Source organism: Narcine bancroftii, chromosome 1 (assembly GCF_036971445.1).
Source record: "Narcine bancroftii isolate sNarBan1 chromosome 1, sNarBan1.hap1, whole genome shotgun sequence".
Lineage (NCBI taxonomy): Eukaryota > Metazoa > Chordata > Chondrichthyes > Torpediniformes > Narcinidae > Narcine > Narcine bancroftii.
In genome coordinates this window covers 408,935,419-408,947,573 of record NC_091469.1, presented here as the reverse complement: position 1 = coordinate 408,947,573, position 12,155 = coordinate 408,935,419, and the positions used below count along the sequence as shown (strand labels likewise).

General features: G+C 41.7%; 1 protein-coding gene across 2 annotated transcripts in view; it reads left to right on the top strand.

The window, feature by feature from the left end:
• The window catches only part of hycc1 (hyccin PI4KA lipid kinase complex subunit 1), a 152,273-nt gene that overhangs the window by 25,780 nt on the left and 114,338 nt on the right, over nt 1-12,155 (top strand). For both annotated transcript variants that reach the window (XM_069913881.1, XM_069913878.1), the window contains exon 2: nt 743-790. The gene's annotated coding sequence lies outside the window, so the exon portion shown is untranslated. The remainder of the gene's footprint in view (nt 1-742; nt 791-12,155) is intronic.

The following is a 12,155-nucleotide window of genomic DNA, read 5'->3' as shown; positions in this document are numbered from 1 at the left end:
AAATGTTATATACATGATATTTTGTCTGCCATAAAACAAAGAGTCACCTTGAGAATTACCCAGAACCTCTAACAATAAGAGAAAGGGAATAGAAATCCTTTCTCGGGAGGGATTATGTAATTAGGTAACTATAATCTATTCTAATTACTATTAATTCTGAAAGAAAATAGCACGATAATCATATGTATCCAAATATATATTTTAGGATTACAGCCTAGAAACGGAGGTCTCTGAAAGGTGAGTCATTGCACAGCATGCCAATAATCGATTCAGTCATAGACCAACTCAGGAAATATTATCATTCTACTAACAGTGAGGGAGGTGTGGAAATGTACTCATCAGAGGTCAAATTAAGGTCTTGAGTTGGTGAGGATCAGGAGGGCATGGCTTGTTTGGTTGTTATCTTGATTATGAAGTGAGGTATTCAGAATGATGTATGATCCTGGAGTCTGGGATGATCAGTGGCTTGGAGAATACAATCAATAGCTGATGGAGTGATTTGGTACTATTGAGAGTAGTCTAAAAAATAGAAAGCAAGTAAAGGGGCTTGAAGTAATCTTAACCTGGAATGGTACTATTAAAATCTAATGATCTCCCAAATGTTAAATGATCGATGGTCCCAGGATAATGCAAAGTACTTCCCCTTGCAACACTCTAAAAGAAATCTTGTAAGGGGAATTATATTTTTGATATGAACCTGATACTAATCATATCTGTTCTACAAATGTTATTATTCTTTCAGGAAGGGTCAAGTTAAACTTCCAGGGTGATATAAACCAAGCTGCAAATGGTAAGTTTTACTCTAAGAAAAAAATCTTTTATTTGCATATCACTGTGGTATTGAATTTCCAGGACTATAATCAATCAGGGCGGTGGAGGCATCCTGATTTTGTCAGAGGTTTCCATCTGGAGCTCAGGTTTGGTCTGAAGGCTGTGTGAGCACTGGAGGTGAATCCATAGACACTCAATGACTCTGGAGGGAACTATCTTTTGCTTCTCTTTTTCTAGCTGTAAGGGGTGCTGGGCAATTGTTGCTGATAGTGAATCTTTGTCTGCCTTTTGGTAGACTAAAGCAAATTTTGTGTCATGTCAAATTTTATGTTTTATTACATGACAATAAAATAATCTTGAATCTTGAATGTAAAAGTGCCAAAGTAATATGATAGAGCTAAAGCCATATGGCAAAGAAACCCACCAAGGGGAAATCCACAAAGACACAGGGAGAACATAGAAACTCCACATATACAGCATTAGTGCTCAGGCTGCACCACACTGCCGCCAGTCAAAATATTGATGACACTCAGCAAAAGATGCTGAGGGGGGGGGAAGAAGAACATCCAATGTTTTCAGGTCATTGATCTTTTGCAATTGTCAGAACTATGTCTTCTTTAGTCCTTTGTGCCATTGCTTCTTATACAGTTCATTCTGTAAACCATATTTCTGACATTGATGTTGCAATGAAATAAGAATTGGCTGCTGTCTGGAAAGTAGCAGACTAACTGGTTACTAAAATATGAAAGAGCTGGTATTTTCCTCTTGTTTCCAGATAGGTGTAACAGAAGGTTTGCATTTCTATCATCAATGCTTGAATAAAATCAAGCATTTTTCTTCTTAAAATTGTTGCAATGGTACATATTTGCACTAAATGCTGATTTTTGTTAGCATTCATCCTGAACGTTACTGTGAAAATTATCTTAATTTGAAACTACAAATGTGGGAAATCAGATGTAAGAACGTTCTGCACGTCTCAGCAACAGTACATAAAAGATCCATCTGTTATGCAGGACCCTTTTGACACAGCTCAAATTACACGGCATCAGGGACAAAGTATTAACTCCAGTTACTCTACTCCATTCCAGCTCAACTCTCACTAGAGATTACAATGTAAATTAATAATTATGTATGTTAGGCAAAGAATTTTGTATTGCTATGGCATCCAATGTTGTGTGGAATATGTGCCTCGTCTCTTTGTGATAGATTGTCTTGGGTGGCCTGTGCTTAACCAAACTAAATTCAGCACTGGGCACATTTGGAAATGTTATTCTTCTTTCAGTCCATTCTCCAAAATGGAACCATAAATGAGTGGAGTATTCAGGTGTCAGTTTTCATGGGTGTGTGGTGCGCTATTGGACAGAAGCAAACACATAAAACCTAAAGTCTGTACAACAGGCTTTATTTGACATAAACTTCCACAGGGCCAGCTGCTGTAAACTCTGAGAATGTCTTCGAAGGGCTGGCTCAGGCTTATATCCCAGAGGGTGTTTGACACCCGACCAGGTGGGGCTTGGTCTATTCAGGTCGGCTGATTGACAGCCAGCCAGGTGTTGTCTTGTCCCCATGCTCTTCTGCAGGTACAGAGGTTGCCCCCTGCAGTAGACCAGTGGTGTACCACCACAGAGTGAAAATTAGTTGAACCTGTGGGTGGTAAAAAGATCAACTATAAAATAAAGTATAAAATTATACACTGGTTCAAGTGAAAAACCTGGAGTGGTAAGGATGGCTTTCCTTTACATTAAAAACACAAATTTTTCAGAATCAGAATCAGGTTTATTGTCATGAACATGTGTCATGAAATTTGTTGTTTTATGATAGCAGTATTGTGCATGACAGGTACAAAAACTGCTATAGATTACATTTCCTTTAATGTATTATTTAAAAATAAATAATTAGAGCAAAAGGAGAAAAAATTATGATAGAATGGCAGAGAAGACTTGATGCCGATTGGCCTACTTTTGCTCCTCTATCCTGTAATCTTGTGAAAAGTGAGGTAGTGTCTGTGGTTCATTGTGCATTCAGAAATCTGATGACGGAGGGGAAGAAGCTGTTTTTGTAATGTTGGGTGTTTGTCTTCATGCTCCTGTACCTCCTTCCAGATGGTAGCACAGAGAAGAAGGCATGGCCTGGGTGGTTAGGGTCTGCTTTCATGAAATGCCACCTCTTGTAGATGTCCTTAATGGAGTGAAGGCTAATGCTCATGATGGTGCTGGTCAGGTTTACAACCTTCTGTAGCCTTTTTGTCTCCTGTGCATTGGCATGTCCATGCCAGACAGTGTGACAACCAGTCAGAATGCTCTCCTTGATACATTTGTAGAAATTTGCAAGAATCTTTAGTGACATACCAAATCTCCTCAAACCGCGAACAAAATATAGCTGCTGGCAAGTCTTCTTCATGATTACATCAACATGATGGCCCCAAATAGATCTTCAGAGACATATTTAGTCTTTTCCTTTTTTATTGTTGACCCCTCGATGAGGGCTGGTCTGTGTTCTCCTGGGTTTCCCTTTTCTGAAGTCCACAATTGGTTCCTTTATTTTGCTATCGTTGAGTGCAAGGTTGTTGTTGTGACACCACTCAACGAGCTGATCTATGTCCCTCCTGAACACTTCCTCCGTGACATTTGTAATTCTGCTGACAACTGTAGTGTCATCAGCAAATTTGTAGATGGCATTTGAATTGCACCTAGCCACTCAGTCATGGGTGCAGAGAGAGTAGAGCAGTGGGCAAATCCCACATCGTTGAGGTGCCTATGTTTGCAATTGAGGAGGAGATGTTGTTACTGATACACATTGACTCTGGTCTTCCAATGATAAAGTCAAGGATCCGGTTGCAGAAGGAGCTGCAGAGGCCCAGATTTTGAAGCTTACTGACCAGTACCCAGGAGATGATGGTATTGAAACCTGAGCAAAATTGATGAAAAGAAGCCTGATGTACGTGTTGCTGTTGTCCAGGTGATCCAGGGTTGAGTGGAGAGACAGTGAGATTGCATCTGCTGTGGATAGATTGTGGCAGTAAGTGAATTTTAGTGAGTCTAACTCTTTACTCACTGTCCTATTCCAAGACTTCAGAGGAGCTTGACTGATGCATTCATTTGACAATGTTGATCTCTTGCCTGCAATTTATTCACTACTAGCCCCCTACCCTTCATGAAATGATCTGGTAAAATACATTTAAAAGGGAGGATGAGGAACCATGCACCTGTCTTCATTGGCAAGATGGTGGTGCAGAGGGTGTGGTGTAAGGTATTTGCATAGATGTAAGGACTGGCCAATCTGAACCTCCCTGACCTTCCCTAACTCCTCCCTTGGCTCCTCCCCGGATTTTCCAATAAAGGCTGGCATTCCCAGACTTTCCCCCTCTTGCTTCTGTACCTGGAAGCTGGCCAAGTAGTGTATCAGTAATGCTCAGGTTTTTGGTAATTAAAGCTGTTTAATCACTCCATCATGTCGATGTGATTATTGTGTGCTCCACAATTTAATTACTAAAACAAAAGCCATGGAAACTCAGCATACAGGACAAGGCAGCAGTGATTGGGAAGATGCCTGGTCATCTAGCCCACAGACGATGGAGTCAAGCCCACCATGTGGTGCAGTAGCAGATGCACCCCTGGGGTCTGCATCAACTCTGCAATGGGTAATGAGAGAAGTTTGCCAACTAACTATGCTCATGATTGAACCCAGGGAACCCAACGCAGACATTACCTTTGAGAGGTGGCTGCCTGGGATGCAGATGCTCATGCGCCGCCACAACCTAAGGGATCTCCTGTTTGCATCCGTGGGTGATCGGGCATTTTGAATAATTAGAGTCTGCTGAATGTATGACGAGGTGATGGCCCTGCTGCAGAAGCAGTATGGGACCCTGACAAACCCAATGTTTGTGAGGTACAAATTAATTACTTGGTGTCGAGCCCCTGGAGATCCCTTTGCACAGTTCATGCGGGCGATGAGAAAGCTGGTTAGAGCCTGCAGGTGTACCATGGTGAGTGCCTCTGAGTTGCCGAGGAGCTGATGCAAGACGGACTGCTGACAAACATGCTATCAACCCAGGTCCAACAAAGACTCCTGGAAAAGCTAACTCCACATTGCAAAAAAGAAAAGGCATTATATGAAGATGTGCCGGGGACAGCCCACTATCACCGGTACCACATGCGATCCGAGAGACAGGTCGCCATCTTGGGGAGTAACGGTCACCAAGTCGATGATTGTTAATGCAACCTCTAACTTCAGATTAGCGATCGCTAACTTCACCTCCGGTCTCAGCCATGTGTGAGTACTGGGGGCAGTCATCCTCTGAGGCGCCGAGTCCAACATATTACCAACAGGAATGGTCCAATGGTGACTCTGACCTAACTCTGGCCTCTGTGACGCTGGATCAGAACAGAGCTCACCAGCTGGCACGATCGGTGATGAACTTTGAGGTAAACGGTCGGGTCACGGGTTGTTTGTTTGACACAGGGAGCACTGAAAGTTTTATCCACCCGGACTTAATAAAGTGCTGTGCACTGAAGGTGTCTCCAGAAAAGTACCGAATATCCCTGGCATTTAAAGCCCAGTCTGCAGAGACTGGATGGGTAGACTTAAGGGTGCAGGGCAGGAAGTACAGGGATTTTAAAATTATGGTAATGCCCAAACTCTGCGCGTCAGTTATCCTGGGGTTAGACTTCCAGTGTCAGCTGGAAAGTGTAACAATGTAGTTTGATGGTCCGCACTCCCTGATCATGGTGCAGAATGAGGAATTCAGCTCAGCCAATGAGATTAAGCTGGGTAGTATGTGTGGGCTGTCCACCCTTCGGGTCCCTCCGCCCCCCACTATTGGAGCACTTATCAGAGAATTGCAGACCAAAAGCCACAAAAAGCAGGAGATATAGCCCGGAGGACAGACATTTCATTAAAACAGAAGTCTAGAAGGCATAATTGAGCCCAGCAACAGCCCCTGGTGAGCTCAGGTGTTGGTGGTAAAAGGGAGGGGAGAAGAACTGGATGGTTCTGACTATAACCAGATTGTGAATAGATTTACGTTACTGGATGCCTACCCTGAATTGCTGACTTGGTGAATGAGATAGCCCAATATGGGGTTTTTTGCACCATAGACCTTAAGTCGGTATATCATCAGATCCCACCTGCCCATAGGACAGGCCGAACATGGCTTCTGAGTCCGATGGCTGACTGTATCAGTTCTGCAGGGTGCCATTCAGTCTGAAAAATGGGGTATCGGTGTTCCAAAGGGAGATGGACCGCATGGTGGATGATCACAAGCTAAAGGCAATGTTCCTGTATTTAGATAATATCACCATATGTGGCCACGATACGAATCTAAGGGAATTCCTCACCACAGCAAAAACCTTAAACCTGACGTATAATCAGAAGAAATGCATATTCTGCATTTCACAGCTGGTGATACAAGGGTATGTGATGGAGGGAGGGATCGTGTCCCCGGACCCTGAGAGAATGCACCCCCTTAGGGAACTACCATTGCCCCAGAACCTGAAAGCTCTGATAAGGTGACTTGGGTTCTTTTCTTATTATGCCCAATGGGTCCCCAATTACGCAGACAAGGCCCGGCCATTAGTGAAGACAACAGACTTTCCCCCATCAGCGGAGGCTTGTAAAGCCTTTGAGGGCATCAAGGATGATATTGCCAAGGCGGCGATGCAGGCCATTGATGAATCCATCCCATTCCAAGTGGAAAGTGATGTCTCTGATGTTGCCCTAGCAGCCACGTTGAATCAGGCAGGCAGGCCAGTGGCATTCTTCTCTAAAACATTCCAGGGCTCAGAACTCAGGCACTCGGCAATTGAGAAAGAGGCCCAGACTATAGTGGAAGCTCTGCGCCACTGAAAGCATTATTCGGCTGGTAGACCATTTACCTTGCTGATGGACCAGAGGGCTGTTGCATTTATGTTTAACAAGAAACAGCAGGGTGAAATATGATAAGATCATGTGGTGGAGAATCGAACTATCCACGCACTATATTGACCCAGGAAGCTTAATGAGCCACCCAATACTCTGTCCCGAGGAACATGTGCCAGCGCATAAGCGGATCGTCTGAAGTTCCTGCATGACAAGTTCTGCCATCCCGGGGTTACAAGCCTGTATCACTTTGTGAGGGCTAAAAGTTTACCCTACTCAGATGAGGAGATTCAGGAACTGTCCCATAGTTGCTCAGTCAGTGCCAAATGCAAGCCGCACTTTTAAAGACCAGATAGAGCCCAACTGATTAAGGCAACCCGTCCCTTCAAACATCTTAGAATGGACTTCAAGGGTCCCCTCCCATCCAATAACAGGAATCTCTGCTTCCTGAATGTAGTGGATGAGTAATCCCGGTTCCCATTTGTTATCCCTTGTCCAGACATGGCTGCAGCCATGGTCATCAAAGCACTCTGGACCATATTCACTATGTTTGGATACCCCGGCTGCATACATAGTGACAGGGGTTCCTCCTTCGTGAGTCAGGAGCTGCAAAGGTACCTATAGGTGGTGGGGATAGCCAAGATCAGAACTACTAGCTATAACCCCTGTGGGAATGGGTGTGAGAGGGAGAACAGTACAATCTGGAGAGCAATCCTGTTGGCTCTCACGTCAAAAGGGATGCCTCTCTCCCAGTGGCAAGAGGTACTACCAGACATGCTGCATGCTACCAGGTCCCTGCTGTGCATGGCTACTAATGCCACCCCCCCACAAGAGACTCTTTTCTTTTCCCAGGAGGTTAGCATCTGGAACCACTGTGCCAGTCTGGCTGATGACACTGGGGCCAATACTTCTTCGCAGACTTATTAGACCCCACAAGACAGATCCCCTGGTGGAAAAAGTGCATCTGGTACATGTGAACCCACAATATGCATTTGTGCGGTACCAGGATGGGAGGAAGGACACAGTATCAGTATGAGACCTGGCCCGGGCACGGTAGACTAATACTGATCAGGTGACCCCAGAAGAACCAGACAGTCAATCGACACAAGGCCGATTCACGTCCCAGGGTTTTGACATATTCCCATCACCCCAGATAACCATAGAACCGACCCCCCCCCCCCACTCCAGCACCAGCACCAGTCACCAGTCAAGCACCAGCGGCAGTCAATCCCACAGAGATCTTGCCAGCAAGGAGCCCACCCAACAGTCAGAAAAGTACTCTGTAATTGAAATTCCACCCACACGGGTACATAGTCTTGCGAGCTTGACACAGGAACAACAGGGGCCTCACCCAACAGGGGCCTCACCCAGCATCTCGGAAGTCACAGAGGATCACGAGATCACTGGACAGGCTGAACCTGTGATGGACACTATGAATGGGTTTATCTCAAAGGAGGGGTGAATGTGGTGAAAGGTATTTGCATAGATGTAAGGACTGGCCAGTCCGAACTTCTCTGACCTTTCCTAACTCCTCCCTTGGCTCCCCCCCGAATTTCCCAATAAAGGCTGGCATGGTCGGACTTACCCCCTCTAGCTTCTGTACCTGGAACCTGCCCAAGTAGTGTTTCAGTAATGCTCAGGTTTTTGGTAATTAAAGCCACTTAATCACTCCATCATGTTCACGTGATTATTGTGTGCTCCACAGAGGGTTGGAACCTTCAGGTTCCTGGGTTCCTGGGAGTCCACATATCATAGGCCCTCTCCTGGAGCTAGCATATCAGCTTCAAGTTTAAGTTTATTATCATCTGACTACATAGGCAACCAGACAAAACAGTGTTCCTCTGGACCATGATATGCACACACAATAACAGCACATAGTAATCACATATACACATACAGATACAATTTAAAATAAGTATATTTAAATATTTTGGAATTATTTGCTTGGTTACAGGATCCTTTCCTTTTGGAATGCACACACAATAACAGCACATAGTAATCACATATACACATACAGATACAATTTAAAATAAGTATATTTAAATATTTTGGAATTATTTGCTTGGTTACAGGATACTGTTCATCAATCTCACAGGCTGCAGGAATAAACTATTTCCAAGATGACAGTCCTGATTTTGATGCTCCTATACTTTCTTTCTCATAGTATGTCTATTTTCTAAGATGTCTGAGGAGATTTTGCATGTCATTGAATATTCTGTCTAACTTCTACTGGTGTACTGTGGAAAGTATACTAACTGCATTGTGGTGTGGTTGGTATGTTGAATGTGAAGTAATGCAGAAAGTAGCAAACCAACGAAGTCCATCCTCCCATAATTGAAGACATCTACATAAGGTGCTTTGAGAAGGTAACCAACATCATAAATAACCCCCATCACCCTTGTCACAACCTCTTCTCAATGCTACCTTCAGTCAGAAGGCACAAAAGCCTGAACTTTGGGAGCACTAGGTTCAACACAGTTGTTTTTTTCCAATAGCTCTTTTATATTTTTATCTCTTTTTCTGTCTTGTGGTCTAGTTGGTAACTTAATTTATACTATATTTGTTGATGTGTCTTGCAAACTTGTGTGACTGCAAAAAAAAGTTGCATTGCGCTTACGTGTATGAAAATAAACTTTCATATAAACAAAGTGATGTAACCAATTTTTCCAGTCATCATTTTGGGCTTCAGCTGGATTTCATCCAAATTTTGAATGTTTAATTTCCAAGGCCCAAGCATCCAATAATCAGCTTCCTGCATGGCTTGATTTAATACAGATGAAGTCCTTTATAGGGCTCACCAGCTTTACAATTCTAACTACAGCAAGGAATTCATTGAAACCATGTAGAAATATTTTTGTGGGAAGTATATTTAACTGCAGATTCACTTGCTGAAGAAGTTGTATTCATATGCAGTAGAATGTAGTCACTAGGCAGGAATTCTATGCTTTAAAATATTTAAGATATGGAACCACTGCAATTCCAGAAATCTCAGCTGGAGTCATAACAGCCCATGAAGACACAAAAGTAACTTTTTGCAGTATGAGATGTATTGTTATTGCTATTTTCAATTACGTTCTAATTATAAAAGATTTTATTTTTGTTTTGTTTTCTCCGGGTGATGTCGCAGAACAATTAAAGATATAACAGAACTAACATGCATTCATTGATGAACACTCAAAAGTTATATATAATCAAGCAATTCACAGCTGAAAAAAATCCCATTAAATTTATTTTAACCATATAACCATATATCCACTTACAGCACAGAATTTTGCATTATCTTCGATCATGATTTTTCATTGTACTCTTGTGGCTATGAAAACAATATACGGTGCTCTCCATAATGTTTAGGACAAAACAAACTTCTTTTCTCTGTGCTCCACAGTTTTAAATTTGTAATCAAACAATTCACATGTAATTAAAGTGCACATTCCAGATTTTATTCGAGGTTATTTGTATACATTTTGGTTTGACCATGCAGAAATTACAGCACTTTTTATGCATAGCTCCCCAATTTCAGGGCACCATAATGTTTGGGACATTTTGTTTCACAGGTTTTTGTGAGTACTCAGGTATATTTAATTGCTTCATTGGTACAGATATAAGAGAGCTAGGCTTGCTTCTAAACTTTTGACCATCTTTGGTGTCTGTAGTTGCCATTTTTCAACATTAGGACCAGAACTGTACCAAAGAAAATTAAAGTAGCCATTATGAGACTGAAAAACAAAAATAAACCAGTAAGAGACAATGCCAAAACGTTAGGATTACCAAAAGTGTCTTTGGCCCAAATGTTATGGAGAACACTGTATCTCAATGAAACTTTGCAGATGGTGTTCTCTCTTTAACCAAATCCCTGTATGTAAACATTTTCTGCACACATATTTTATAATATTGGTAGGGAGGGGGAGGGATTTGATTTTCTTGTAAGTTTTTAAAGTTTCATTTAAAACCAATGAAGAGAAATTATTATCGTCAGAAGATGTCATGTGTTTGGTATGAAATGAATGAGGATTATTGATTCTTTTTAACACACCTATTTGAAGAACACTTGAGTTCAGTGTTAGCAGGCATATGCATGAAGAGTTATCTAGATTCCAATCATTGAGCATTAGAATACATCTAATACTCCTGAATTGCAATTCTTAGTTTTGGTGACATTATTAAACTGCTTCAATGAATTAACATTGAGTTTTCTAAGTGTAATTATTTAAAGTGTGGTTCCTACATTTTTTTAATAGTTTTTTTTTAAGCTCCTGACATCCTGGCTGCCCTCCCATCTGAGCTTCCAACGCCCTGGCTGCCCTCCCATCCAAACTCCTGATGCCCCAGCTGCCCTCCCATCTGAGCTCCTGATGCCCCGACTGCCCGCCCATCCAAACTCCTGATGTCCCAGCCGCCCACCCATCCAAGCTCCCAATGCCTGGCTGCCCCCCTATCCAAGCTCCCAACACCTGAATGACACAGGTACTTAATGCAGTCAAAAGTAGAATGCATGTAATCGTTGATCTACCCAAAAATTTGTCCATAAATTCGACTATTAAAGTATGTATACTTTTTTATTATTGAAACTAATACAAATGAGCAGTTTAAAAACTACATACATCAATAAATATTATGTACACTTATTTCTTTTTATTTATATAATTGTTTGTAACAAAAAGTGCACGTAAGTAAAAACGTATATGTAATATATCTTTTCATGGCTTGTGGCTCTCAAACATCTGAAGTTTACTGTATGTGGCTCTTACGTTAAGCAGTTGGCCACCCCTGAAGTTGACTGTAATCACTATGCTTTAATACATTTTATGACTCATGTTTTCTTACAACATAGATAAAGGTAATTTAGCCTGTCAAGTCTCAGATAATTCCCATCATTCCCCCTTAATTCCCTATAATCTGTTTTCTCTCACTCTCTCTCTCATGCCTGTCATGCCCCATTTCTTCTTTCACACATCCATGATTGAGCCTATTTAAAATGGCCAACTAATTCATTAGCAGGTCTTTAAGATGCAGAAGAAAACAAAAGTACATGGGGGAAAGCAAAAGTGGTTATAGGCAAAATGTGCAAACTCCATACACAGCACAAAATGTCAGCCTCAAACCCAAGACAGTGGAGTTGTGCAGAATGATGTGGGTATCTCTCTGACAATAAGTGATAATAAAGAAGCACAAGTAGATATCTATGTGATCTTTGCAGCAGTCATAATTTATGAGCAGTGTTATTTTATACATCTGTCTAATTTGTTAATGTATTTCACTTGTATCATGCTTTGGTAAATATTTCATTTATTTGTTTAAATTTTGGCACATACCATCCTTTAGACAGGATTTAGAAAATAACAAATACTTCCAGAAAAAAAAATAATTAATTGTCTAATTTTGCTAGTGGCAAATGGCTTTTTAAAAAAATGAATTATTCTAATTTGCTTTATTTGTGATTACTGTTGTTTTCGTAGATATATGTACAAGAAAAAAAATTGTTGCAAAATCATAAAAGCTATTTTTTTGTAAATTATTGCTCATTTAAA